At 34.8% G+C, this 26,284-nt stretch overlaps 1 protein-coding gene across 1 annotated transcript in view; it reads left to right on the forward strand.

Annotated features, from left to right (window-relative positions):
* The window catches only part of LOC144368167 (uncharacterized), a 155,316-nt gene that overhangs the window by 123,926 nt on the left and 5,106 nt on the right, over positions 1-26,284 (forward strand). Inside the window, exons 11-15 of the mRNA XM_078026819.1 lie at positions 2,506-2,770; positions 3,511-3,633; positions 9,223-9,465; positions 17,865-18,272; positions 24,550-24,647. The gene's annotated coding sequence lies outside the window, so the exon portion shown is untranslated. The remainder of the gene's footprint in view (positions 1-2,505; positions 2,771-3,510; positions 3,634-9,222; positions 9,466-17,864; positions 18,273-24,549; positions 24,648-26,284) is intronic.

Here is a 26,284-nt window from a genome sequence, read left to right on the forward strand (position 1 = left end):
TATTTCTTCTTTGATATTTTCTTCATTTAAGAGAGTATTGTTCAATCTCCATCTTTTTGTGGTTTCTATTATTTTTCTTGCTTTGATTCTAGTTTCATTCCATTATTATCTGATAGGATACATGGGATATGTTGATTTTTTTTTTTTGGTATTTGCTAAGATTTGTTTCATGGCCCAGAATATGGTCTATTTTGGAAAAAAATTTGTGTGCAGTGGAGAAGATAAATTCCGCTGTTATAGGGTGGAATATTCTGTAGATGTACATTTGATCCATTTGATTTATAATATTGTTTATGATGCACACATGGAAATAATTTTTAATACTTTTTTATAACTTCATTGAATTTTTTACTGTGGTGCTGAGGATCAAACCCACTGCCTCACCCATGCTAGGCAAGTGCTCTACCACTGAGCTACAGCCCTAGCCCCAGAAAGAATTTTTAAAAATTGCAATGAAGAATGAATAGTGAAGGACACTTCTCCATTGAATTAGACAAAATAATTGATGACATTGGGTGGTTTTTGTGTATGTCAACAGTCTTTCTTTTCAATTCTTCTGAGTTGTATACAGATAGAGAGAGCAAAAGTGGGGTTGTTTAGTCCTTCCTGGTTTTGTGTTGCTCTCTGAGCTGCCACTTGGAACAGCCTAAGATTGAAGCTGTTTGATGTAGTATGTAAGACTCAGCTTCCCTTCTCACTAGTATGAGATGGGGTGGGTTAGGACAAACTGTCAGCTGGTGTTTTGTCCATCTGGACCAGTTTGGTGTACTCCTAAGGAACTGCCTCTGCAGCATCCTGTGAGGAAAGTTCCAGCAGGTATGGCTGAGGTCTCATTAGGCCTCCTGGGCTTTGTTGGCTGGGGCTTCTTTGGAAAGACTAGATGGACCCACTTCTAGATTAGACAATAGCCAATGTCATCTGCAGGTCTGGTTCTCAAGACCCTCCCAAAAATCCAATCATGGGACAGGGGGTTGCTGATCCTTTACTCACTGCTGCTCAAGAGCACTGTCTTCTCTGGTCTAGTCCTTTAGTGTGTTCACTGTGCCAGCTCAGACTTCAGCTGGTCACATGAGCTGCCTGAGACAAAGGACAAGTGAATTGGGCTCCCTTTGCTCTGGGTGTAGTCACTGTTTTACTCACTTTCCATCTGGCCCAGCCTAGGTCCCCGGAAAGCTGTGTGCAGGAAATTGTGACTTGCCTCATCTCTTTGTAACCAGTTGAAATATAGAGCGTGCTTTTCAAGCATTAGCATGCAGTACAGCCTATGGATCAGTTAAGAATAGGTTGCATTTTTGATTTCAGGTTTCTCTATGAAGACTGTGTTCTGTTCCCTCTGTCTGTGGTGACTATGCATAGGTGGTGGGGCTGCCAGGTCTGCTCCAATGTATTCCTTCTTGTTCAGTTACTGTACCCAAATTCCTGAGACCCTGAGCCACTTCAGTGTCTAATGTTAAATTTTATTGAAATTCCTCTTTTATCCACCTTGTTAAGAAGCTGTACACCTGTTGCTTTGGTCCCAGGCCACTGTTGTGGGGTTCACACACAGAGACATGACACCAAGGTGGTTAATAAGAGTAATGTTTATTTTGTGCCAGGAGAGACTGGGTGGATTTTCATCCAAAAGCCAAGCCCCTATTGCAGCAGGGATTTGCCTTATATAGCCACTGTTAGTCTCCCTTTCCCCTGTTACATATTAGCTCCTTTGCTCCCCTATATGGAAAAATACACTTCATGTGGTTATTCTATAAGGAAATTTTGACAGAGCTGCACAGGCCCACTGGGGGTGTTGGCAGAGTTGCACATGTGCTCTGAGTGTTAGCAGAGTGGCGTTTGCATGCTTAGTGTGCCACACTGCCTTTCTTTGTTCTGGGGAACACATGCATACGTGGTTACTAAAGGTGCCACATTGTTCAACAGAGTTGCATGTGCACACATCTACTAGCTGTGCTGTGCCTCTTGTCTTTGTTTGAAGAGGGCTCCTACCACACCAGGATGCAGCTTAGGAAGTAGCTTTCCTTTACTTCGTTATCTTCTGTCTCCTCCACCATCTTCCATCTCCTGAATAAGTATAATTTGTTGTGAAAGTGCTCAAATTATATAGGAAACCAGGTCGATTATACACTTTCTTTTAATTGTAAATATTATGAACACTTACCCTGAAGCCTTGTATGCATTGCCACCATGAGGATGAAAATAGTTTAGGCATTTCTCTATATGCTGTTGATCAAGACGTTGGAAATGATGTGCAGCATCAGAAGATCTTGTACTCACTTCTAAGATTTATTTTCAAATAATTTCTCTTTCATTTATTCTGCCTGCATGTGTGTACACACACAGAGATAAAAAAGGGGAGAAGGCATTAGGCTTGGTACTTTCCCACTTAATAAAAGTATCATCCTAACTAAATAAAAGGATACAGGAGAATAGACATGTGACATTGGCTAAATTCTTCCTAGTGCTAAATTCCTAGTCATGAAGGTTTTTATATTTGAACATTTCCTACAGGTCTTCAGATGGAATGGACAGAGCTTTGCATTGCAACAGAATCTTCCTGTCTGGGGTGTTTTGACCATGGCCTTATTCAACAGAGGCAACTCTTTGTTCTTACCAATTTCCCAGGCTAATGTCAGGCTACATGTCCTTTTATTCAGATGGTCTGGCAGCACATTTATTTACTTTGAAGAAGTGCCAGTCAGTGGAATGACACAAATTGAAGCTTTGTCTTCAAGAGATGATATTTACTTAATTTTTGCCAAAAATACCTTTTTAGGTAAGATGACATGGTGTTTATAATGCAACTATAGTTATTACCCAAATTGTCTAGCCTTCATAATGTTTGTTTTATATGAAAATGCTCTTGTAACAATTTTTTAGGTAATCCATAGACTATTTCTTGAGGGATAATGTTAATTATCAGGTATAAATGCAATTTGAGGAAAAAATAAGCATTATGCCAGTACTCTTGTAGTGCCCTGAACCACCAATTTAAAGTTATGTTAAAATAAAATAAGGGGTGGTTGGTAGAATAGAATGATCTATGAAGATTTCATAGACAAGTGCAAACAGGTAACTTTTTATCTGAATATGTTTGGGGTGTCATGAATAATTTATAGTACTAATAAAAAGTGTTCAGCAACTTTTGACAATATTGTTTCAAAAATGTTTTCTAAATAAGAATATGGTTTCTTTTGTTTACCAAAAATTTAGATAAAATTTCAACAATGTTAAAAAAAAAGAAAATATTTTGCTTCTTTTCTTTCTTTATGGTTGGGTCATGGACAATAGCTAACTAACTAACTAACTAACTATTATATATATACTTTGTGTAGTAAATGCAAAGACATTTGAAGCATTATCTAAAAAGTTATGTTTTTGTTGAACTAAATGGATTCATATGAAATTTGTTTCTTAAATTAGAATTACCATTTTGTTATAGTCTTACTAGGCAATTTTGCCATTTTCTTTCTGTAACTTTTACTTCAAGATTTGATTATTACTCTATTGTTGTAGGAGATCAGAATTCCATTGATATTTTCCTCTGGGAGATAGGACAGTCTTCTTTCAAGTATTTCCAATCCCTGGATTTTCCTACCATTAACAGAATTCATTCCTTCACACCAACCTCTGGAATAGGTAAGGACTTTTCAACTGCTAACTAGTCATCCTAAAGGCAGTGTGAAACAGGATTATTTGAATCTCATTGAATTAGAAATAAAATTGTCACATTCCAGAGCCTGGGTATTTTAAAAAGAGTATAAAATCAATATCTGTACAACAATCTTTCCAGAAGTCCTAGAATTTCAAAAGGCTCCTTAAGAATAAGTGACTAAAATATAGGAGAAAATGTTAATGAAGAAGAAAGATAGGATACTTCTTTTGTCTCTTGTCTCTTTTATTTAGAGAAAATGAAAATGACATTAATATATATATATATTTAAATATATATATTTAAATATGAAAGTATATATAAGAAGAAAGGAAACATTAGCATTTAAGGATTTTTTGAAAAGTCAGAAAGTTGGATATATGTGTAGTATATCTGCTATCTGGAGGAATCACTTGGGCAGGCTGTAGAGAAAGAGAAGCAGCTGAGTCCAGTTGTCATGTGAGCTGGTCAGGTTGCCTTTAGGGAAGGTGTCAACAGTAGAGGGACAACACACAATTGGTGAATCATCGTGTATGCTGCTGAGGTGCCCAGAGGAACTTGGAAGCCAAGCCCAAGGGGCTACACAGGCTAGTCCAAATGAATCACAGTCCTGCTGTTGGATTGAGACATACCAATTCCATATGAATGAAACAGCACACTTTTACTAATTAAATATTATATGTAAGTCATTGTTATGTAGATATGAAGAATTCCCTAACTTCATAGTCTTAATGTCTGAGTAGAGAAGCAATAAAAAATATGAAGACACTATTGAATAATGGATAGAGAGATTGTTAGAGGGTTGGATTTCAGAGATATTGATTTTTGAGGATAATCTAACTCACAAAAGTTAAAACGTATAAAGTAAAGCATATTGAGAAGACTGGAGGATTTGGTGCAAATATAGGAGACAGTCTATATTTGCAGTTTTTCTCTTAGGTGCCTGACTGATTTTTTCTGTTAGTCTTTGTGACTGTCACCCTAAGTCACCTCAACACTAGCCAGGAATCACAGCTTATTTACCTCTCATTTCTAAAATACACACACACACATATGAGCACACACACACATGTAACTGCATCTCGTTTCCGTGTTTTCCACTTCTTCCTCCTCAGCTCTGCATCCATGATATATTCTCCCAGACCCTGCCACTCTCCATCTGGACTATGGCATGGCTTTCAGGTCTCTAGACTTGTCTTCATTTTGCTGTCAAAATCCTGTGCCTGCCTGTTTTCTCCTTATCCCCTCCTCAGATTATCTCTTTACATTGTCCACACACTGATGCAAGTCCTGTGTTGCTGCACTCTCTTATGATATACAGCTTGATTGATTTTCGTGTTTGCTCAGTATGGATTTGCTGAATAAATTATGTTTCTTTCATCATATACTTGTCTTTTTTCAGTTGTCCCTTAAGTTTGTGCCTTTTAATTTTTGCTTCTCTTATACCTCAAGTTTTCAAATGGCTTAACTGTGTCTACTTGAGGCACTTATTATTATTGAAAATAGTTGTCTAATAAATTAAGGATGAAGTGTGCTGCATGAATGGGCCATTAATTAAAGTTATAGAATTGCCTTTAAAGATTTTTTAAAAATATAATAGGCAAACTTTCTAAAAGAATTTGTGGGAAATTCTGCCAGAGGTTTATTAAGGGACCCATTGTGAGGTCTCTTTATTTCTTTTGTTTCTGTGACTTGAGGTTGTGGAAGTATGAAAAGATTGTAGGTAATTATTCAGAGAGGCTTATTATAGATCCCCTGAAAGCTGAAATTATGCATTAAAGAATGTTCGGGGGCTTTCTTATTTTGTATGTGTCAAATATTTTATTAAATATATTAGATTGCTGCCATGACTGTGAGGATCACATATTTTATTCTGATTAATGACTTGACAGAGATTATTGGGTAGTGATTGAGTTCTTTATATGGAAGGGGAAGAATGAATATAACAAAAACTACAAGGACATATAAACTCATATTCCCCTTTACCCTTCTCTTTTTTATTAGTTAATAGATGTATTTTACATGCCAATTATGTGCCAAGCACAGAGGTAGAACCTAGGGAAACAAGGGTAAGAAAAATTATATATATAGTCTGTCCTTATCCTGAAGAAGTTTAGCACATAGTAGGGAAGAGAGACATCATACATAGCACACAATTTTCAAACATAAACAAATAAAAAGAATGGAATATTGAACTTTCATAATACAAAATGGGGAAAAACTGACCTGGTCTAAAGAGAGAACCAGAAAACTTTCTTAGTGAAGAATTATTTAGCTGAGAACTATAGGTTGAGTAAGAGTTCATGAGACAAAGAATTGAGCATGAGATGGGCTCCAGGCAAAGGCAGCAGCATGTACAGAGGTCAGGTGGTGATGGTGAGTGGTGCTTTGAGGGAAGGACCAGGAAGACCAGTGTGACCCAAAATAGGCAAGGAGGAGACAGTAGTGTGGGGTGTAACCAAAGATTAAACAGATAAATCATATGGGGACTTGAAAGAGTTTTGTCTTTCTTCTAGAAGTATTGGGGTATTTTTTAGGAGAAGGTGATGAAGAAATATAGGGAGACAAGTTAGAGAGAGAGGGATGGGGAGGGAGGGAGAGAGAGAGAGAGAGAGAGAGAGAGAGAGAGAGAGAGAGAGAGAGAGAGAGACTGTGTGTTTGTTTTAAAGGGGAGCTTTTTGCTGTCATGGTAGAAAAACTTAGAGGCTACTAAGAAAAAGTATTTGAGGACACTCTGGAGACACATACTTTAGGCTAGCTTGGAAAGTGGTAGGTGAAGCAGGTGGAAAATAGGTTGGTGATGCAGGTGGAAAATAAGTTAGTGATGCAGGTGGAGTAGATTGATTCAGATATCTCATGAGTTAAATCCGGAAGAGTTGATGGTCAGCAAGATGTTTGGGGTAGGTGAGAGAGAGGTTGTCAATAGCCTTCATTTCTGCAGGTAATGGAAACATGATACAACAACTATCATGGAGGTGACATGGGGAAGGATTGTGCCTTTCTGGGACAAAGATAATGAATTTGGTTGGGATATGTTGAGTTTGAGATGCCTTTGAGTAAATATTATTGGTTGGAGTTTAGAAGAGAATCCTTAGTCACAGATAAACAGTGGAAGTCACTAAGTACAGAGGATCATTTTAGTATAGGCTGAGATAGAATGGTTTAGAAAGAGACTATGTAGTATGAGAAAAAGAACTCAAACTGAACCTTGTTGAACTCCACTTTTTTAAAGGGCTGGTAAGGGATTCAGAACATAAGGAAATCTATAGCCTTTAAAGACTGAATGTTTATTATGTTCCAGGGCCTAGTTAGCCCCCCCCCCTTTTAAATCTCACTTAAACCTCAAAGCTCTGTATATTGCTTGGAAGGCTCCTTAACCCTCCTTTCTTAGTCCCCCAACTGTTAGCTTCACCAAAACTATCTGATCCCAGCAAAACTAATTTTATATTAGTCGGGGCAAAAGATCACCCTGGAGTGCATCTGACTTAACTAGGAAAGAAATCTGCTAGCAGTTATACGTAGAATGGGTTCTTGTAAGGTCTCCAATCACATCTAGGAGTCTCGAGAGGCTCAGGTGTGATCTATGTGTCTTGTTTTCTCAGTAGATTTAAGCAATATTGTTGAATAGAATGTTTATTTTTTGAGAGAAGATACCTTTGCCTCTGGTCTAATTATGTGTAGGCACCATCTGTACACTGCTCAATTTTAGATAGTTCTTCACTTAGATTATAATATATTCTTTTTGACTGCAAGTGGTTGTAAGTAATGTTATAATCATCATGACAATGAAAAGGAATATTTTACTGGAAAATAAAGGAAAGAGTCTTTATATAATACGCTGAAATCTTCAGTTGAAAGAAATCATTGTGAATTCAAGCTCACTTGGTCATTAGGGAATAATAGCTCTTGAATATACTTACCCATACTTTTCTAATGTTTTATTTTATGGTATTTGCTAAATTTGGCTTCTCAAAAGTGGAATAAATACAGTTATTTCTGTATTTCAATATTTGCTGACAGTTGATCAGAAAGAGTGAAGAATGATATGTACCATATGAAAGCTAAACACATTTCTTCAAGTAGCAAAATGAAATTAAGGGTATTTATTGTGTGACTAAGATGCAACTTATTCTTGGATAATATGAATGATTTCTTGTATTATTTCACAACATAATGATTATCATCAAAATGATCATGAAATGATCATGGTAGCACATGCCTGTAATCCCAGGGCTCAGAGGCTGAGATAGGAGGGTCACAAATTCAAGGCCAGCCTCAGCAACTTAGCAAGGCCTTAAGCAGCTTTGTAAGACCCTGTCTCAAAATAAAATAAAATAAAATAAAATAAAGGCTGGGGATGTGGATCGGTGGTAAAGTACCCCTGGGCTTAATCCCCAGCACACATACACAAAAATCACAAGTAATGAATAAGGTCCTTGCTGATAGATGAAAATGATGCATTGTATCAAATTAGACAATCTCATGAGCAGTTGAAAACCACATCAGCTTAGCTTTTTTGAGTCGTGCCAGGAAGCTAACATTACTCCTAAGGTTTTTAGATTATGTATAAGAGTGAATAATTCATAATGACAAATGACTGATAATGTGTTTTAAAGTTGAATTCAGATTTTAGAAAATACATTATTTCAGAATGTTGAGAAAGTAAAAATGTAGAACAGAAGCAAGGTACAACTAGCAGAATATATTTAGACTTATTTGAATTGAATTTTGTGAAATTTTGAAAAAAATATGAAATTATAGAATTTATTATCATCAATATTTGGTCCTATACATTTAAAGCTCTTTAAAAAGAAAAGATATCAAAGTAAAATCTCACAAAGTTAAAACCCTTTTGTTCCCCCATCCTCAGTGTTCTTCAACTCCATATCCTGCCTTGGTCTCTTCCTGCTACCTCCAACTGAGGCAGCTGCTGTCCTGAGTTTTCCTTTATTCTGTTTTCCTTTCTTTGTTTTAATTCTTTGCATGAATATCCATTAACAACATATATTGAAACAGTGAATTTTTGGAACTTTATTCTTTCAATATCTATTTATGTACCTTCATATATATATTACTTCAAAACAATATTTTCACTCAGCATATTTTGAGATCCATCTATGAGTCTTTTCACTATATCTCTATAATATTCTGTTTTATGAATACATTTTGTTTATCCTTTTGCTCATGTACTATGTCAAGTTGTCTCTGAATGTTGGTCTTCTGGTAAGAAGCTTACCTAAAGTAAATGTATTTTTTCCAACTATATGCCCTTTTATTTTGTTTTTAGTTATAAATATTAGCATGTATCAAGTGCATAAAATGATGGGTTTCTTTGTAACATTTTCACACATGCATATAACATGCTCTGATGGTATCCACTTTCCTTATTAAGGTTACTTAACCCCTAAAAGCAAATCTAATTCTCTAGTAACCTACCACAAGAATTTTATTTTTTAATTGTATATTCATTTCTATAATGATCTATGTGTATTAAAATATTTCTTGATGCTGGAACTGCCCCCAAATAGAAATAAATTGGTAGTAGTTGTATATATTTTTTCTCTTGTCATTGTCAGATACCTCAAGTTGAAGTGTATTTTTTCGTGGAAATCTATGAAGTCACTGCTGGAGCAGCAATAAATAACAGTGCCAGATTTGCACAGATTAAAGTCTTACAAAGTGATGAACCTCTAAGCCTTGTGTATTTTTCTGTGGGCTCTCGGCTGGCAGTGGCTGAGAAGAAGGCCACTTTAATCAGTTTGCAGGTGGAAAGAGATTCTGGGACAGGACTGATGATATCTGTTAACTTCAGTACTCAGGTAAGCTTACAGCCTGTAGTCACATGTATTAAGGTTTTCTTCTTTAGCTATATATAACAAGTGTAGTAATAAAACAGACAATAATTGATAGATTATTTTCTGAGGATGCCATTATAATTCACATTTTATTTATTACACTAAGCTTTATTCTTGCAGCAGGTCAATTTTTCTCTCATCAGTGACAGGTTTTAAAAATGTTTTAAAATGATAAACTTTGATTTTTCTTTGTTTTTGACAGTTAATTACAGAATTCAAAGCATCTGGTATAAATCTGTTCTATTAAGTCTCATAAGAGTTAAAGTTTTTTCAGAATGTAACTATATGAGATCAGAAGGAAAAAAGTACTTGCTATGTCCTATCTCTGAAGTAGTTGAAAATTTCATTCTTTAGAACCTCAAACACTGATTATATTTTGGGTTTCTTCAAATACATGAGTTTGTGAGACCTCACTGCTACATTTTCACAATCATCCTATTAGGTGACTTCAGCGTAAAGGCAAGGAGCAGATGGGTATAGGAGGCTCCCAAGAACAATGCTGTTAACACCAAGTCACCAGATCTAGTTAGCCCAAACAATGCCCTATACTTTTGAACGTTGATTTTTTACTTTAACAGCAAAACTCTTAAATAGCTAAGACAAGAATATGTATCTTCTTTACACAAGGCATGCTTGTGGGATTAGAGATGGTCCCTCAGCCCTCTCTTTTTTTCCCCTCTTGACTCTTGTAGCCCCAGAAAACCCACAGTTTGAAAGCTATCATTCTAGACAGTCCTATTATTTATACTGTTTAAATAGCCCATACTTGGTGACTCTAGACCTCAAGATTACAAAGTTTTATTCGAATTTTTTGTACAATATATGCTTGGTTTTATCACTATTAGGTGATACAACTGTTCTGTGCTCAAAAACCAATTTTGTGCATAAAATACAACGTGTGTATGGCCAGTGAGCTGTAGACATGCATGGGAGGCCAGGCCTAGCACTGGGAATAGTAAGCTGTCCTGCAGGTTCACCAGGCAGAGTAATTACCTTTGTTACAGACTATAGATCAACTCACAAAAAACAACATTCTGTTACATGAGACCCTAGAAATAAACTGTATTCTACATACCTTGAGGTGGTATGGTATAATTGCAGATAGAAGCATTTTGATTTATAGTTGGAAGATCTTAGTATTTTTTCTTATAGTATTTAAGATAGGAAGAAAAATGAGAGAAAAAAAGCACATGCTTCATTCTTGCTCTTCTTCCATGACACATATCACTACATGCTCACTACTTGGGAGAATAGAGGGGGGACTGGAGATGAAAAGCAGCTGATAAAAGAGATTTGAAGTACATTTAAACTATTTTATACTGGTGATACATATAGATGATAGAAGAATTGAAGTTGCCAAATGAAGAATCTGATGCCAATATCACTAACATATTTCTTTACACTTTTTCTAGATTTGTCATAAGTGACTCTTGGTAAGACACGTTGTCACTAACATGTAGCTCTTAAAGGACATTTATGGGACAATATATGTCATTAATTTCTAGTTTTCCCCTACTATTATGATTAATTTTATATGTTGATTTGGCTGGCCCACAGGACGCTAATATATTTTGTCAAACCTTACTCTTGTGTTTCTATGAGGGCATTTTTCGATGAGATTTACATTTATATCAGTAGACAGAGTAAAACAGATTGCCCTCCTAATGTTGATGAGCATTATACAGTCATGTAGAGGCATGGATAGAACAAAAAAGCTCAGTTGAGTAAAGAGGAATTCTTCCTGCTTAATAATCTTTGAATTCAAACACAGTTTTTCTTGCTGTCACAGTCATATTGAAACATTGGCTTTTCCTGAGTTTCAGGCCTACTGAATTCTGAATTGTGACTACACCATTGGTTTTCTTGGTTCTCAGACCTTCACACTTGGGCTATTACTAAACCATAAAATTTCGCTGATTTCCAGATTGCCATATCACCCTGAAGATCTTGGGATTCGTTTGTCACCATAACTGCATGAATTAATTTCTTATAATTCTCTCTCTTTCAACATACATCTATAGAATGTATATTAATCCCCTATTAATTCTGACAAATACAAATAGTACCTTGCAATAAACAATAAACTTAGTAAAGAGTATTCATGGCAGTGCTGTTATACCAATGCCATTTCAACAAACCCAAATGAAAGTGAAGAATGAAATCTGTAAAGTTTTCTAAAAATGGAGGGCTTCTGTTTCTGGGAAGATGGAGTCAATGTAACTTTCCCAATAAGTACAACTGAAGACAATCAAAATTATTTATAAACAACATCAGAAGACTCTGAAAGCTGTAGAGGAGAAAGCAGAGGAGCTAGAGAGCTGGGGACCCAAGTGGTAAAACAGTGGTAGGTTCCCAGTGTTTTCTTTATGCTTTGAATCCCAGACTTTGAGCTAAAGGTAATGATATACAGAAACACTAATGGGAGGAGATTTTTTAAAGCCCTCACAAAATCTGCTATCTCTAGTGAAAGGAACAGAAAAAGAGTAGCCGAGCAAGATAGATACTACTTCAGCCAATCACCCCAGAAAAAAATCTGTTTCCACACACCAGCAAAGAATGGATGAGGAATCTAGATTTCTACCTTGCCAGAGGCTTCAGGCTCTCTGCTGGCACAGTATTAGAGAGACCAAGTGGAGTGTCAGGACTTTCATCATTATCTAGTAGAATAAAATGGAACCCAGCTCCCTCATGGTGTTCATGGATGCTCTGGGGAGGCAGTAGGAAGGTACTAATGCCCTTCTCAGTCAGGGAAGTATCAGTTGAGGATGAGTTTGGAATCAAACTCCCACCTGCACTTAGCAATAATGAGGAATCTCCTTCTGTCAACAGAGAACAAGTGGGAAAATTAGGCTTATATTTTCACATGTCAGTAATAAAGTACATCTTCCCTTCCTTTGCCAGAGCAATCTCAAAAGAAGCCAACTAAAACAGAAGACTTAAATAATATTCAAATCTTGTAAAATAACATCCAAAATGTCCATGTTTCATTTATCAATCATTTGTTCTATTAATAATTCAAAGAGACCTAAAATGGAATGAAAAAAATAAAAATAAAAAGGATCAACAGGTGCCTATAGTAAGATGGCAGAAGTAAAAGTATCTGACATTGTAATAGAGCCATCATCAAAAGGCTTCAATGAAGCTAACCCCCATTAAGGGAGGGGCTAGTGTAAGAATAGAAATTATGTAGATTAGAGAAAGGGGAATGAAGGCAAAGGAATAGGAAATGGAAAAACTGTGGAATGAATTTAGCATAGTTTTTCTGTGTACATTTATAGATGTACTAGAGTGAATTTTACCATTATGCATATCCACAAGAATGGGGTTCTAATTAGAATAAAATACAATTTATGCTCGTATAACTATATGAAAATGGATTCCACTGTCGTGTGTAACTAAGAAGAACCAATAAAAATCCTTCAATTAGCAATTACAAACATTCTTGAAACGAGAAAAGTAAAAAGTTTCAACAAAGAAATGGGAAGTGTTAGCAAATAAATAGAAGACAAAGAAGAGAAAATGGAAATTTTAAGAGTGAAACTTGCAATAACTGAAAGTGAATTGATAGGCTCAGTAGCAGAATGAAGGGAGCAAAGTAAAGAATAATGATCTTTGAAGATAGAATAATAGAAATTATCCAATCTAAACAGCAAAAGGAAAATAGATTGAAAAAGATAAAAAGAGCCTCCCAATGTAACAGTAACAGAAGATCTAACATTGTGTCATTAGAATCCTGAAAGAAAGAGAAATCAGGAATGAAAAATACTTGAAAGAATAATGACTGCAAAATTTCCTAAAGATTGTAATCTGTAAATCCAAGAAGAAACTAAGAAAACTCCAAGCAAGATATGATACATATGAAAATTAAATACAAAGAGAAATATTGAGAGAAAGAGAAAATATGAATATCTATGGGACAAAACCAACTTGAACAATAGCAGATTTCTTACTAATCATGGGATCAGGTAAAAGTGGTACAACATTTTTCAAGTGCTGAGGTAAAAGAACTATCAACCCTGAATTCGATTTTGAGGAGAAATATCCTTCACAAATGAAGGAGAAATTGAGGCATTATAAAAGGAAAAAAAATAATTTATTGCCCACAGACCTATTCTGAAAGAATAGCTAAGCTAAAGTTTTCTAACTAGAAAGGGAATTATAAAAAGAAAAAATGTGGAACACCAGGAAGCAAAAACAGAGAAAACAAACAAACAAACAAACATGAAGAGACATTAGAGAAGATGTTTATATGACTAAAAAGCACATTAAAAGATATTCAACATCATTAGCTCTCATCAAAATGCCTATTTATAAACCACAATGATGTATCATTGTATACACTTAGAACAGCAAAAATTACATCAGTGACCATACCAAAAAATGTTGGAAGGATTCAAAGATACTAGCTCAGATCACTTACTCACTGCACATGGGAATATTAAATGGTATAGCCACTCTGGAACAGAATTTGTTGGTTTCTTAACTAAACATGAACTACCAGATGACCCAGCGATTGCACTCCTGGGACATTTATTCGAGGGAAATGAAAACTTATGTTCACATGAAATCTTGCACATCAATGTTTATAGCAGCTTATTCATAATAGCACAAAACTGAAGCAGGGCAGATTTTTTATAAAAGAAAATATCCACTCTGTTTTAAATTTTTTTTAATTTTTTATGTTTATTTATTTATTTATATTTTTTAGTTGTAGACACAATACCTTTATGTGGTGCTGAGGATTGAACCCAGTGCCTCACACATGCAAGGCAAATGCTCTACCAACTGAGCTACTGAGGCCCCAACAACATTTTCTTTTTTTAATGGGTGAATGGTTAAACTGTAGTGTCTCCATGCCCTGAACCACAACTCAGTAATAATTAAAAATAATCTATTGATACATATGACAACCAGAGTCACCTCTGCATGATCATGCTAAGTGAAAAAAATCCCCAAATTATATACTGTATGATATAATTTATATAATATTCCTAAAATTAAAAAAATCATCGAATTGGAGTTTAGTGGTTTCCAAAGATGAAAGAGGGGGTGGCATAGAGTGCAGACAAAAGTCAACTGAAGGATTCTTTGAGGCTGAGGCAGGAGGATCACAAGTTCAAAGCCAGCTTCAGCAACTTAGCAAGGCCCTATTTCAAAATAAAGAATAAAAAGGGCTGGGAACATGGCTCAGTGGTTAAGTGCCTATGAGTTTAATCCTTGGTACCAAAAAGAAAAAGAAAAAAAATGTCTTGATAATCTTGTCTATATTGATGCCAGTACCCTGGTCATGATTTATATTATAGTTATGCAAGATGCCACCAATAAGGGATACTAAATAAAGGGTGCAAGAAATCTCTTTTTATTATTCTTATAAATGCATGCTAATCTACAATTATTGAAGAGTAACAAGTATGATTTTAAAAAATCAAAATATAATTTACCTCTCTGGTGTTTTATTTCATTTGCATAACTTCCTGTTGCTTCTTTGCCCTGCCTTTCTTTCTTTCTGAATTTTAGGCATATTGCTAGAAGATAAAACTGTGTAATTCTGCTTTCCAAGAACTGGCAAGATGAGAACACAGTAATGAACCAAATCACCATTTTGTTATGATGATAATGATTTTCACTTTACTTAGGAGAGATTAATGAAGTTAGAATAGTCACTATAACATCCATATACTTTGTTAGGTCAGCATTCCCATATACATAAATACATTCCCATATACATAAATAAAGGCAGCATATATTCTCCAATATTTAAGTCTCGATGGTATAAAGAAGAAATTTTCCATCCTAATTACTTGAAATAATGAAAAAATCACCCATTCTAGTTATGCTTCCATTAAATAGGCCTATAGCTAAACCAAATTTGAAAACAGATTCTAATCATCTATATTTTAAACCAAATTTCAAAACAGATGCTAATCATCTATATATTTGTGCAATAGCTCAGAGTACACAAGTTCAAGAAACACTGTGAATTTACTTCTTATTCTTATAATGCCTGTTTATTCAAATGTTTCTATATTGACTTTCCAATAGCATACTGCTGATTGTTTGTGCCACATTTTTATAAATATAAGAACATTTTGATTTTTTTACTTCCTTTAAATATTGGAATTACGAAACAAATTCTACCAGAAAACAGTGGACAAAATGTATATATGCAGTTCATACTAATCAAACACCACCACCTCTGTGAGAAATCCAGCTTTACCAGGAATTTAAAACTAGGGGCCATGAACCCCTCTCTGATATAAGAGGTTATCTTACAGATAACCTCTATTCTGAATTTCATGTTTAACTACTCCATTGCTTTTATCTGTAGTTTTACCATCCACCATATGATTTTTGGGTCTACCTGTTTAGGAAGTTATGCAAATTAAATTCTTGAAATTGTGTTCTGAGGCATCCTTATTTCATTCAACAATGTTTGTTAAATACCCATCCAACATGTTCTGATTTTTGTTATATAATATTCAATGAATAATTGTAGTGTAACCATTTAAAATACAAAAGCCAATAAGCTTTTGAGTAGTTTCCTTCAGTAAGGTTTTTGTTCTATCATTGTTCTGCAGATGATTTTAAAAGACTGTCTTCATGGACTGTTCATTTTTTGAAATAGTTGATTACTTCCTCTTCCTGAAGGATGCTGTTCCCTTTGGGTTTCTAGGTTGTGGTACTTTCCTGCTCTTAATATTACCTCACTGGGAGTTCCTCTCTGATGTCAATGTAGGTGATGATGCCTGTTGGAATCTACCCAGACTCACTCTCCAGGCTACACTATGCCGACCTATAAGTGTTACCTGAAAGCTGAGGACTCCCAAATTTTTGTCAATTGCTTCCCCTTTTCCAGACTCATGTATCTGATTTTTCTTACTTGAAATCTTTGCTTCAGTGTCTGAGGCATCTCAGACTTAATATGTATGATAATTGACTCTTGATATCTCCTTCAACAATATTACCCCTAGCTTTCTATCATTCATGCAGTTACTTATTCATCAAAGCCAGCTGCTAGACTTTATCCTCAATTTTCCTTTTCCTTGAATTCATCATAAAGTCCTCTTAACTCTATATTCAAAATACATTCCCAGTCTGGGTACTTCAAATCTTTCCACTCCTGGGACCCTAAATCAAGCTACCACTATTTCTCACATGAACTATTGCAAAAATGTGTGCCTTCTTCCTGCCTCTGTGCTTATTTCCTGTTAAAAGACTAATAAAGATAACAGCCTGAACGCTGATGAAAACATTGAATGAAGTGGGCCACTTTCTTGTATTTTCCATGCTTCCAATCATGTGCCCACCCCAAATGACCCCTTCCACCTCTCATGTGAGCTTCCAGTCACGCTGGCCTTCTGGTTTCTTCTCTTATACTAAGATGGTTCTTACTTCAGGGACTTTGTGATTGCTCTTCTTCCTGCCTAGAATATTTCTCCTGAGATCTAGAATATTTCTGCTGAGATCATCATGTAACCTATTTCTTTACTTCACTGAGGTCTTTTTTAATATCAGCTCAAGAGCTTTTGTAACCAGCATTATTTAAAATTGTGCCCTGACCTTTCCCTTCCCTTACTTTGTCTATTTTTTTGTCATAAAACACCATGTATTAATAGATAATTAATTCCATAGCTCTTCTGTTTTCTGTAAGTCTTCACTAGAATAATAGTTCCTATGAGTGACCTGCTCTTTAATTCTGCATCTATATTTTGCAATCCTGGGCTATACTATGAGTTTCACAGTTGTTGGCTCAGTTGTAAATAAATGTGAATTCCTTTCATTCTTCCGTGACTAAGTATTCATGCTTCACTTTCTGAATACTTTTTAATAACCAAACTGAAAATATGAGAGATATATGCACTTAGGACCTTATAACACATTCCTGCTTTCCTGTATTTAAGTGTGAGCAAGAGACCAGTTTATTCTTCCTTCTCCTTCCTTCTCTCTGCCTCCTCCTTATCCTCCCTACTTTACAACTACCTCCCCAACAAATTTCCAGGTAGGAATGAAATGTTAATATTTCTTTTGTTCCTTCATACGTATGTTCTCCAGCATGTGTAAGCTAAAGCACAACTTTTAGTGTGTTCACCTGGGAGACATTTATGGGGAAAAAGCAACATTTCTTTTCTAGTTCTCTTCTTTGATATGTTTACTCAAAAGAACCTGTCTTTCCAAACTCCATTACTGTATGATGTATGTTTATCTCTACAAATTTTTAATTAGATGAGAAAACATATAAAGCCCTATATTGCCCATCAGTTTATTTAACAAAAATAGAATTTTATTTTTACGAAATAAAATTTTGTTTATGGCATGTTCAGAGACATCATAGTTTCACTTATATGTTATTGTTTCCTTTGCAGGAGTTGAGGAGTGCTGAAACAATTGGTCGTACTCTCATATCTCCAGCTGTTTCTGGAAAGGATTTTATGAGAAATGAAGGCACATTGGTCTTTGAACCTGGCCAGAGCATCACCATGTTGGATGTCAACCTAACGCCAGATATAGGGTCTTCAAGTCCATTTCCTAAATGCTTTCAGATTGTGCTTTTGGGCCCAAAAGGTGATGCCAGAATTGATAAAGCATATGGTACTGCCAACATCACTCTTGTCTCTGATGCAGAGTCACAGGCGATTTGGGGCCTTGCCGATCAGCTACATCAGCCCCTTGATGAAGACATTCTTAACAGAGTGCTCCACAACATTAACATGAATGTAGCCACAGAGAACACGGATGAACAGCTCAGTGCTGTGGTGCATCTAATAGAAAAGGTAAGAAAATCTTGCAAATGGAAACACTTGGTTTAATAGAACTTGACAAATTAGAAAACCAACACAAAAGTCGCATTCTATTATATCACATACATAGAATTATGATAACACTAAACTTCTAAATATAAGAGTAGAATTCATCATACCTGACAATGAACTTTTGTTTGGATATGAGGGATGCCTGTTTGACACCCTCAGTATTCAATTTGCATAATCTTGTGCAGCAGAAAAAATAGTTCAAAGTCTAGAAAGGCAGAACAGATGTTGGAAGCTGCAGGCTCTTTCTGATTCTCCAGAAGCTGTTTACTTGTCTTTGGCATTTGACCTCTATTGTTTTTGCAGTCATAAAAAGAGGACTTGCACCAATTTGTAGTCCCACTAGCAATGTATGAGTATGCCCTTTTCTGCACATCCTTGCCAACACTTATTTTTGTTGTATTCTTGGTAACTGCCATTCTGACTGGAGTGAGATGAAATCTTAGAGTAGTTTTGATTTGCATTTCTCTAATTGCTAGAGATGTTGAACATTTTTTCATATGTTTGTTGATTAATTGTATATCCTCTTCTAAGAAGTGTCTATTCAGTTCCTTAATCCATTTATTGATTGGGTTATTTGTTTTTTGGTGTTAAGGTTTCTGAGTGCTTTATATATTCTAGAGATTAGTGCTCTATCTGATGTGCTTGTGGTAAAGATTTGCTCCCATTGGAACCACCATTTGACCCAGCTATCCAACTCCTCGATTTATACTCAAAGGACTTAAAAACAGCATTCTACAGGGACACAGTCATGTTAAGGTTTATAGCAGCACAATTCACAATAGTTAAATTGTGGAACCAACCCAGATGCCCTTCAGTAGATAAAGGGATAGGGAAACTTTGGTATATATTCATGATGGAATATTACTCAGCATTAAAAGAGAATTAAATCATGGCATTTGCAGGTAAATAGATGGAGCTGGAGAATATAATGCTAGGTGAAGCAAGCCAATCCCCAAAAGCCAAACTGAATGTTTTCTTTAATATGAAGAGGCTGACTCATAATGGTGATGGAGTGGAATATGAGAGGAATGGAGGAAATTTAGAAAGGGAAAAGGAAAGGGATTGGGAGGGAGGGAATGGGGGGTAGGAATGATGGTGGAATGAGTTAGACATCATTATCCTAAGTACATGTATAAAGACACAAATGGTGTGAAAAATACTTTATGTATAATCAGTGACTTGAAAAACTGTGCTCTGTGAATTGCATTCTGCCACCATGTGTAACAAATTAGAATAAATAAATAATTTAGTTTAAAAAAAAAGAGGACTTGGAGTAGGTATTCATCCACAAAGTGCTTTTAGTTTAAATGCCACGAAACAGGAACAATTATCCACTGCTTGTTCTCTGTACCTCTTGGGCACTGGAAACTTTCCCAGAAAAGGAAAAGCTATGGATTGGCCAGATAACTTTAGGCATTCAATTTGGCCTGGACGTGGACCAACTAGGTTTTGTTTTAAACCCATTTATTTATTTACACTTCTGCAAATGATGGAGTTAAATGGAGATATGAGCCCAAGGACATACATGAAAATAGATAAATAAAAAGAGTTAGTACTAGAGGAAAGCATGAGAATGTGTGTGTGGGATTCTTACCAAGATATTTTATAGTAACACATTTACGTATAAGTATAAAAAGTTTTGATCACATATGTATGAATTTATTAATACTATATTTCTAACATAGTGACCTTTAAATATTTAAAATGTTCACAGCAGGGACTTAGAATATCATGTCTATTCTATTTCCCATGATATTTCTTAAAATATAAAGCTCAAAGTATAAAAAAGAAAATTGTTATGTATATAGGTAAGAAGAGGCTATGCCAAGTAGCTTGTAAAGCAGAGAAGTGGTTGTTATTTCACATAGAGAACATTCTAGAAAATAGTGATCTCACTCCAGAAAATAATGTTACTTAAATTTTTTAAAATATTGTTTTTAGTTATACATGGACACAATATCTTTATTTTGTTTTATTTATTATTTTTATGTGGTGCTGAGGATTGAATCCAGTGCCTCACATGTGTGAGGCATGTGCTCTGCCACTGAGCCATGACCCCAGCCCATGTTACTTAAATTTTCTAATGATGAAATGGAATGGGACATCAGCAAGTTGATTTTGGCCAAGACAAGGGAAAGCATATATGAGAACAATGTAGGATAGAGCAGAGAACTTCAGATCAAATATTTTGTAGAAGATATAAGAAAATTCTGCTGCCCCTTTTCCTCAGTAAGTTATATAAGATGGTTATATACCATTGGTCAAGAATCAACACTGAGGGTTGGGATGTGGCTCAGAGGTAGAGCACTTGCCCAGCATGCATGAAGCACTAGGCTTGATATCAGCACCATATAAAATAAAGTAAAATGAAATAAAATAAAGAGAATGTGTTCACCTATAATTAAAAAATAAATATTTTTTAAAAAAGAATCAACACTGATTTAAGTGGTTATCAAATAATATATCTTGATTGTTTTGTTATGATTATTTGTGTGCTTTACCAAAAGTAACTTTCTATTTCCTTTTAATATGGGAAAAATTGGGGTACCTCTGAAATTCTTGGGTTATAACTTTTAAAGCTTGTTCTAGATGAATACCTAATAGGTGTTGTGTTCAAACAGAACAAATGGGTTTGGGAACATTTGTTCAAATACCATGTATGGCAGCAATGCTTATTTTAGCATTACTTACGGTAATAACAAAAATTGAAACAAAAAATTGCTATCGAGGGGGGCCTAGTTCAATAAATTCTGGTGTATTGATGAAATACAGCCATGAATGAACCACACAAAAACATTTTATTCAATAATGGACCACATTATGGTGTTCCCATACGATTATAAATTCCTATTAGTATTTTTACTGTAGCTTTTCTGTGTTTACATTTGCAAATACTACCATGTGTCACCTATAGTATTAAGTACAGTAATATGCTGTACAGATTTGTAGCCTGGGAGCAGTAGGCTAAACCATGTATCCTGCATGTAGGTACTTACCAGGTAGTAAGTACTCTGTGATATTCACAACGACAGAACTATCCACAATGCATTTCCCAGAACATATCTCCCTTGTTAAGTTATGCATGACTGTATGCCACAAAATAAATATTTCATTTTTTAGACATAGTTATATAATTAGACTACAAGAATAATAAAACAAAGCACTAAAGATATAGATAATCACATATGGATAAGGTTATAAAACTTACCCAATAAAATTAAAGGATGCCCAGTTAAGTTTGAAATTCAGATAAATAACAACTAAATTTTAAGCATATATACATCATAAAATACTTACTTGCCATACTTATTTAGCAACCAGTTATTATGTGCTCATCTGAAATTTAAGGAATCCTATACTTCATCTAGTAACCTTTCATATATATCATGTTAAACTAACACTTCAACCTCAGCTTCAGAAGTTACAGCCTAAATCTGCCAGGGCTGAATAGAACTTGGTTACATAAAATCTTGTATTGCAGTTAAAACTGTTTCTAAGTTCTAAGTTTCCAAGTTCTTTGAAACAGAACCCGCCCTACATAATGTTTGTTTTATTTTCCATAATGTTTTTTTTTTACTAAAATCTCAATATCTTAGATAAGATCACACACTCTAGAAGTGTTATTTATTCATGTTTGCATGATACAAATATTGTCCTAAAAAAAGCAATAGCTTTAAATGATTCATATGAAGACTTCTAGATAAAATCCAACAGTGGGGTTGGGCATATTTTTGCAATAACATGATATTCTGGCCTCTGATTTTCCCATACATGGTACAGTAAAAATAATTTTAAAAGCTATCAGTTGCCTTAATAACACTATCAGTCTTTTAAAACCCTGCTGGATTTGATATTACAATTTTAATTTTACCAGATTTAGATTTCCTGGCAATTGGAGGTTAATAAAACATGAGTCAGGAGGTCTAATTTTGTGTTCTGGAAAACTTGAAAGAGCATATGAATATTTTGTTTTGTGGAAGTTTGGTAGACCATCTCCCATTTCCAATGGTTGCTTCTTTTATTTTTAACCCTGACAGGTTTTTAATTTTTTCCCATGGTTGCTTTAAGTCTTCTGCTTGTTTTTAAGTCAATTTCTATAATTTGGGTGTTTCTTTTGTATCTGTTTATGTAAAATGTCCTTAAAAAGCCAGACTATTTATTTTTTATCACACATACTTTTAATATTATGCATTTGATGCCAAGATTATCTTGTACCTATAATTTATAATAGTACTAACTGGCTTAGATTTCAATCTGTATTTTACTGACTGATTTTGTATTTTATAATTGCAATAATTTTAACTAAGTTGTCTGTGACCTGAGTCAATCTGTGTTGTTTTTTGACAAGCCTGTGGGGGATTTGGGCAGTCAGTGCAGGTATCTATCAGGAACACCTCCTGGGTTTGGCCAGTCACCAACCCTGTGTTCTGGCTGACTTAAGTTATTTTCTTTCTGAATCAGTTTCTTTCCCTGGAAATGAAACAAAGGTCATACTAGGACTTTCCTCAGAGGATTCTTGTGAAGATTAAAGAAGTTAACATAAAGTTGTAAGAACTCTGAAGTGCCCACAATAACCAAGCATTATATAAATGCCCTTTTTGTTTTATTTTGTGCACTCTACTAAAAGGAATTGTTTTCCTTGAACATAGATAACAGTTTGAAAAACTCTAGAAATTTTAGATCATAACGTTTAGTTCTTAAAATTATGTACCTGTGTCTCTGTTGGCTTCTGGCATTTCATTTTCAGAAATGCCTCATGTCGGATTGAATTTTTGTTTCTCTTTTACTATGTTTTATTTTTCTGATTTCTAGTATGACTTTTTTTTAATATTTTAAAAAAATCACTCAGATATTATATGTCTGGTGTTTTTTGTTTTCTTAATTTCCTCTGATTGAAAGTAATCTCTGAACTTTTAGACAGGAGTGTCTCTTTAGCTTATTAAAGAACTGTGGTATTTTTTTTTCTTGTATCTGTTCTTTCGTATGCTTGTATCTGAGAGATTTGTCCTACTTGTCTGTTACGTTTTCGTTGAGTTCTAGGAGAGTTTCTTGAGCTTATTTTCCATTTGTTATGACCAGTTTGCTTGTTTCAGTGTCCAATCAGCTGTTCTTTCATCTTCCTTTGTAATTTCCTCATTGTTAAATTGTTATTCTGTTCCTTTCGTTGTATTTCCCCTGTGGATTATTCTGCATTCTCCCTTCCTATCTTTGAGGTGGCTACTATAAATTCAGATCTTGAGTTCTTCTTTGAGTTTGGAATGTTACTAAGTCACACACACACAAAAATATGGAGAACTCCTCATGAGCTCCTTTAGCAGGAGAAACGGGTTAGTCATTTTAAGGCTAATATAAGTTTATGTGCAAGTTGATAATGTATGTTGGCAGGAAGAGCATAATGTAGAATATAGAGAAAGTGATGACTTGGAGTTTAAAAAATTAACAGGAACTTATTAGATATATTAAAATAGAACAAAATAAGTCAGTGGCTTCATACCATTGCTTAGGTATTAGTTGAGATGTGGGCTCCCTCATTCTGGCAAGGAAAAACCATGAAGGTGATTTTCCCCCCTATTTTTCTTATTCCTCCAATAATGAATAATGTAGTCTTCCAAAGTAGGAAGGGTCATACTTTCTGAAAAAAGACAAGGATGCCAGGTGGTTTTGAGTACTATTGGTTGAAAATAATTTCTTGATTTGATTATTAGAATTTAATGACATACGGTAGCTTCTGTTCATTGAAAAACAGACAAAAATAATCCTACTTCCATTATAAAAAAATATTCTCTAGGCATTTATTTCTTTATATGCTAGTCAAAAGAATGTATGTTCTTGGGGGTGGTATAAAAATGGGACTTGTTTTAATTCATCAGGCTAACTATTGTAGTTAAGTGATCCAGGTGACCATTTGGCTATTAAAGATTAAATAGAAAATATTTTGGCTATTGTGTCTTTTTTAAAATTAAATGTTTATTTTTGCACTTTAAAGTGCAAATGTATGTATTTGAAATACCAGTTTCTCTTAAATGCTTCATAGGTTCATGTTTGTAAACATTAACAACTGTTAATAAAGATTTTATGTAGTATGTAGATGACATGTAATTTAAGAAGTTTATTTTTGAAGTATATATTTTTATACTGGAATTTTTTCTAGATGACTGTTGAAGGAAAAAATCAAGTTTTCAATACCAAAAGCAGAACTCTTTTTTATGAGATTCTTTGTATCCTTTTTAATCCAAAGCTCAAGGATACAAGAGGATTCAGCCACTTTACAGAAGTGACTGAAGATTTTGCCTTTTCTCTGCTGACTGATGTTACCTGTGGCTCTCCTAGTGAAAAGTAAGTATCTTCTAATACATCAATAGTATATTACATGCATTTCTTCACTGTTTACCAAGCAACATGTGATGCAAATTGACATTGAGATGATATAACTCAGAATTATTTGGCCAAAGCATTGTGCCTGTTTGGCAAATTAAGCGAATTGTTTGAAAAAAGCCTAACAGTTCCATGAAGAAAAATGAATGAGTACTGTTAGCAATATATTCTTATTATTTCAAAGTGTGTTTTAAAAGTTGTAAACAGCCATGTCTCCAAATTTTATGTATTCAATGAATAGAAGATACACTCTGAATATGACCAAAAAAAGGGGAGCTGATTCTGAACTTTAGGGGTCTTTTTTATTAATATCTTTATGAATTTTATTTTTGTGTGGTACTAAGGATTGAACCCAGTGCCTCACACATGAGAAGTGAGTGTTCTACCATTGAACTCTATAGCCCCAACCCTAGGAGTGTTTTGATATGCTACTACTTGTGCTTCCAAAGCAGCTCTCATACTCTGTTGAACTTCAGCCTGGAGTGTCATGGCAAGAAGCTAGCCAGAGGAGAAGGAAAAAATAAAATACAGTGCATTTAGAGACCTAAAAAAATGTTTTATTTTGTTTGACAACATAAAAGTGGCTGATAATAGAACATGCCTGGAAATTGAAATTCAACTTGATTTTCACAGAGGAAATAGGATCTAGAATTATATTTCAGAAGGATAGTAACAAAAACAGCATGGCATTGGCACCAAAATAGGCATGAAGACATGGAATAGAGTAGAAGACATAGAGACAAATCAATGTAAATATAGTTTTCTGATAGTAAGATAAAGGTGCCAAAATATATGTTGGAAAAAAGATAGCCCTTTTAACAAACAGTGATGGGCAAACTGGAAGTCCATATGTAGAAGAATGAAACTAGACTCTTACCTCTCACCCTGCACAGAAATTAACTCAAAGTATAACAAAGAACGAGGAATTAGACCAGAAACACTGCGCCTGCTAGAAGAAAATGACTTCCTTAACAAGACTCCTAAAGTGCAAGAAATAAACTAAAAATATCAATAAATGGGACGGTATCAAATTAAAAGGTTTCTGCTTCAAAGGGAAACAAGAGCATGAAGAGGGAGCTTACAGAATGGAGGAAGATCTTTCCTACCTGCTCCTCAGGGTGTTAATATCCAGAATATGCAAAGAACTCAAAACACTTAACACCAAAAATCCAAATAACCCAATTAATAAATGGGAAAAAGAATTAAACAGATACTTTTCAAAAGAAGAAATACAAATAGTCAACAAATAAATGAAAAAAATGTTCAACATCTATAGCAATTAAGGAAATGCAATCAAAACTACATTGAGATTTCATCTAATTCCAGTCAGAATGGCAATTATCCAGAATAAATTATAAGTGCTGGTGAGGATGTGGGGGAAAATGTACATTCATACATTGCTGGTGGGACTGCAAATTGGTGCAACCTCTTCGGAAAACAGTGTGGCAATTCCTTGAACAACTAAGAATAGAACCACCATATGACCCAGCTTTCCTACCCCTCAGTATATGTCCAAAATATTTTAAATCAGCATACTATAGTAATGCAACATATTAATGTTTATAGGAGCACAATTCATAGTAGTCAAACTAAGGAGC

This window comes from Ictidomys tridecemlineatus, chromosome 2 (assembly GCF_052094955.1).
Source record: "Ictidomys tridecemlineatus isolate mIctTri1 chromosome 2, mIctTri1.hap1, whole genome shotgun sequence".
Classification (NCBI taxonomy): domain Eukaryota; kingdom Metazoa; phylum Chordata; class Mammalia; order Rodentia; family Sciuridae; genus Ictidomys; species Ictidomys tridecemlineatus.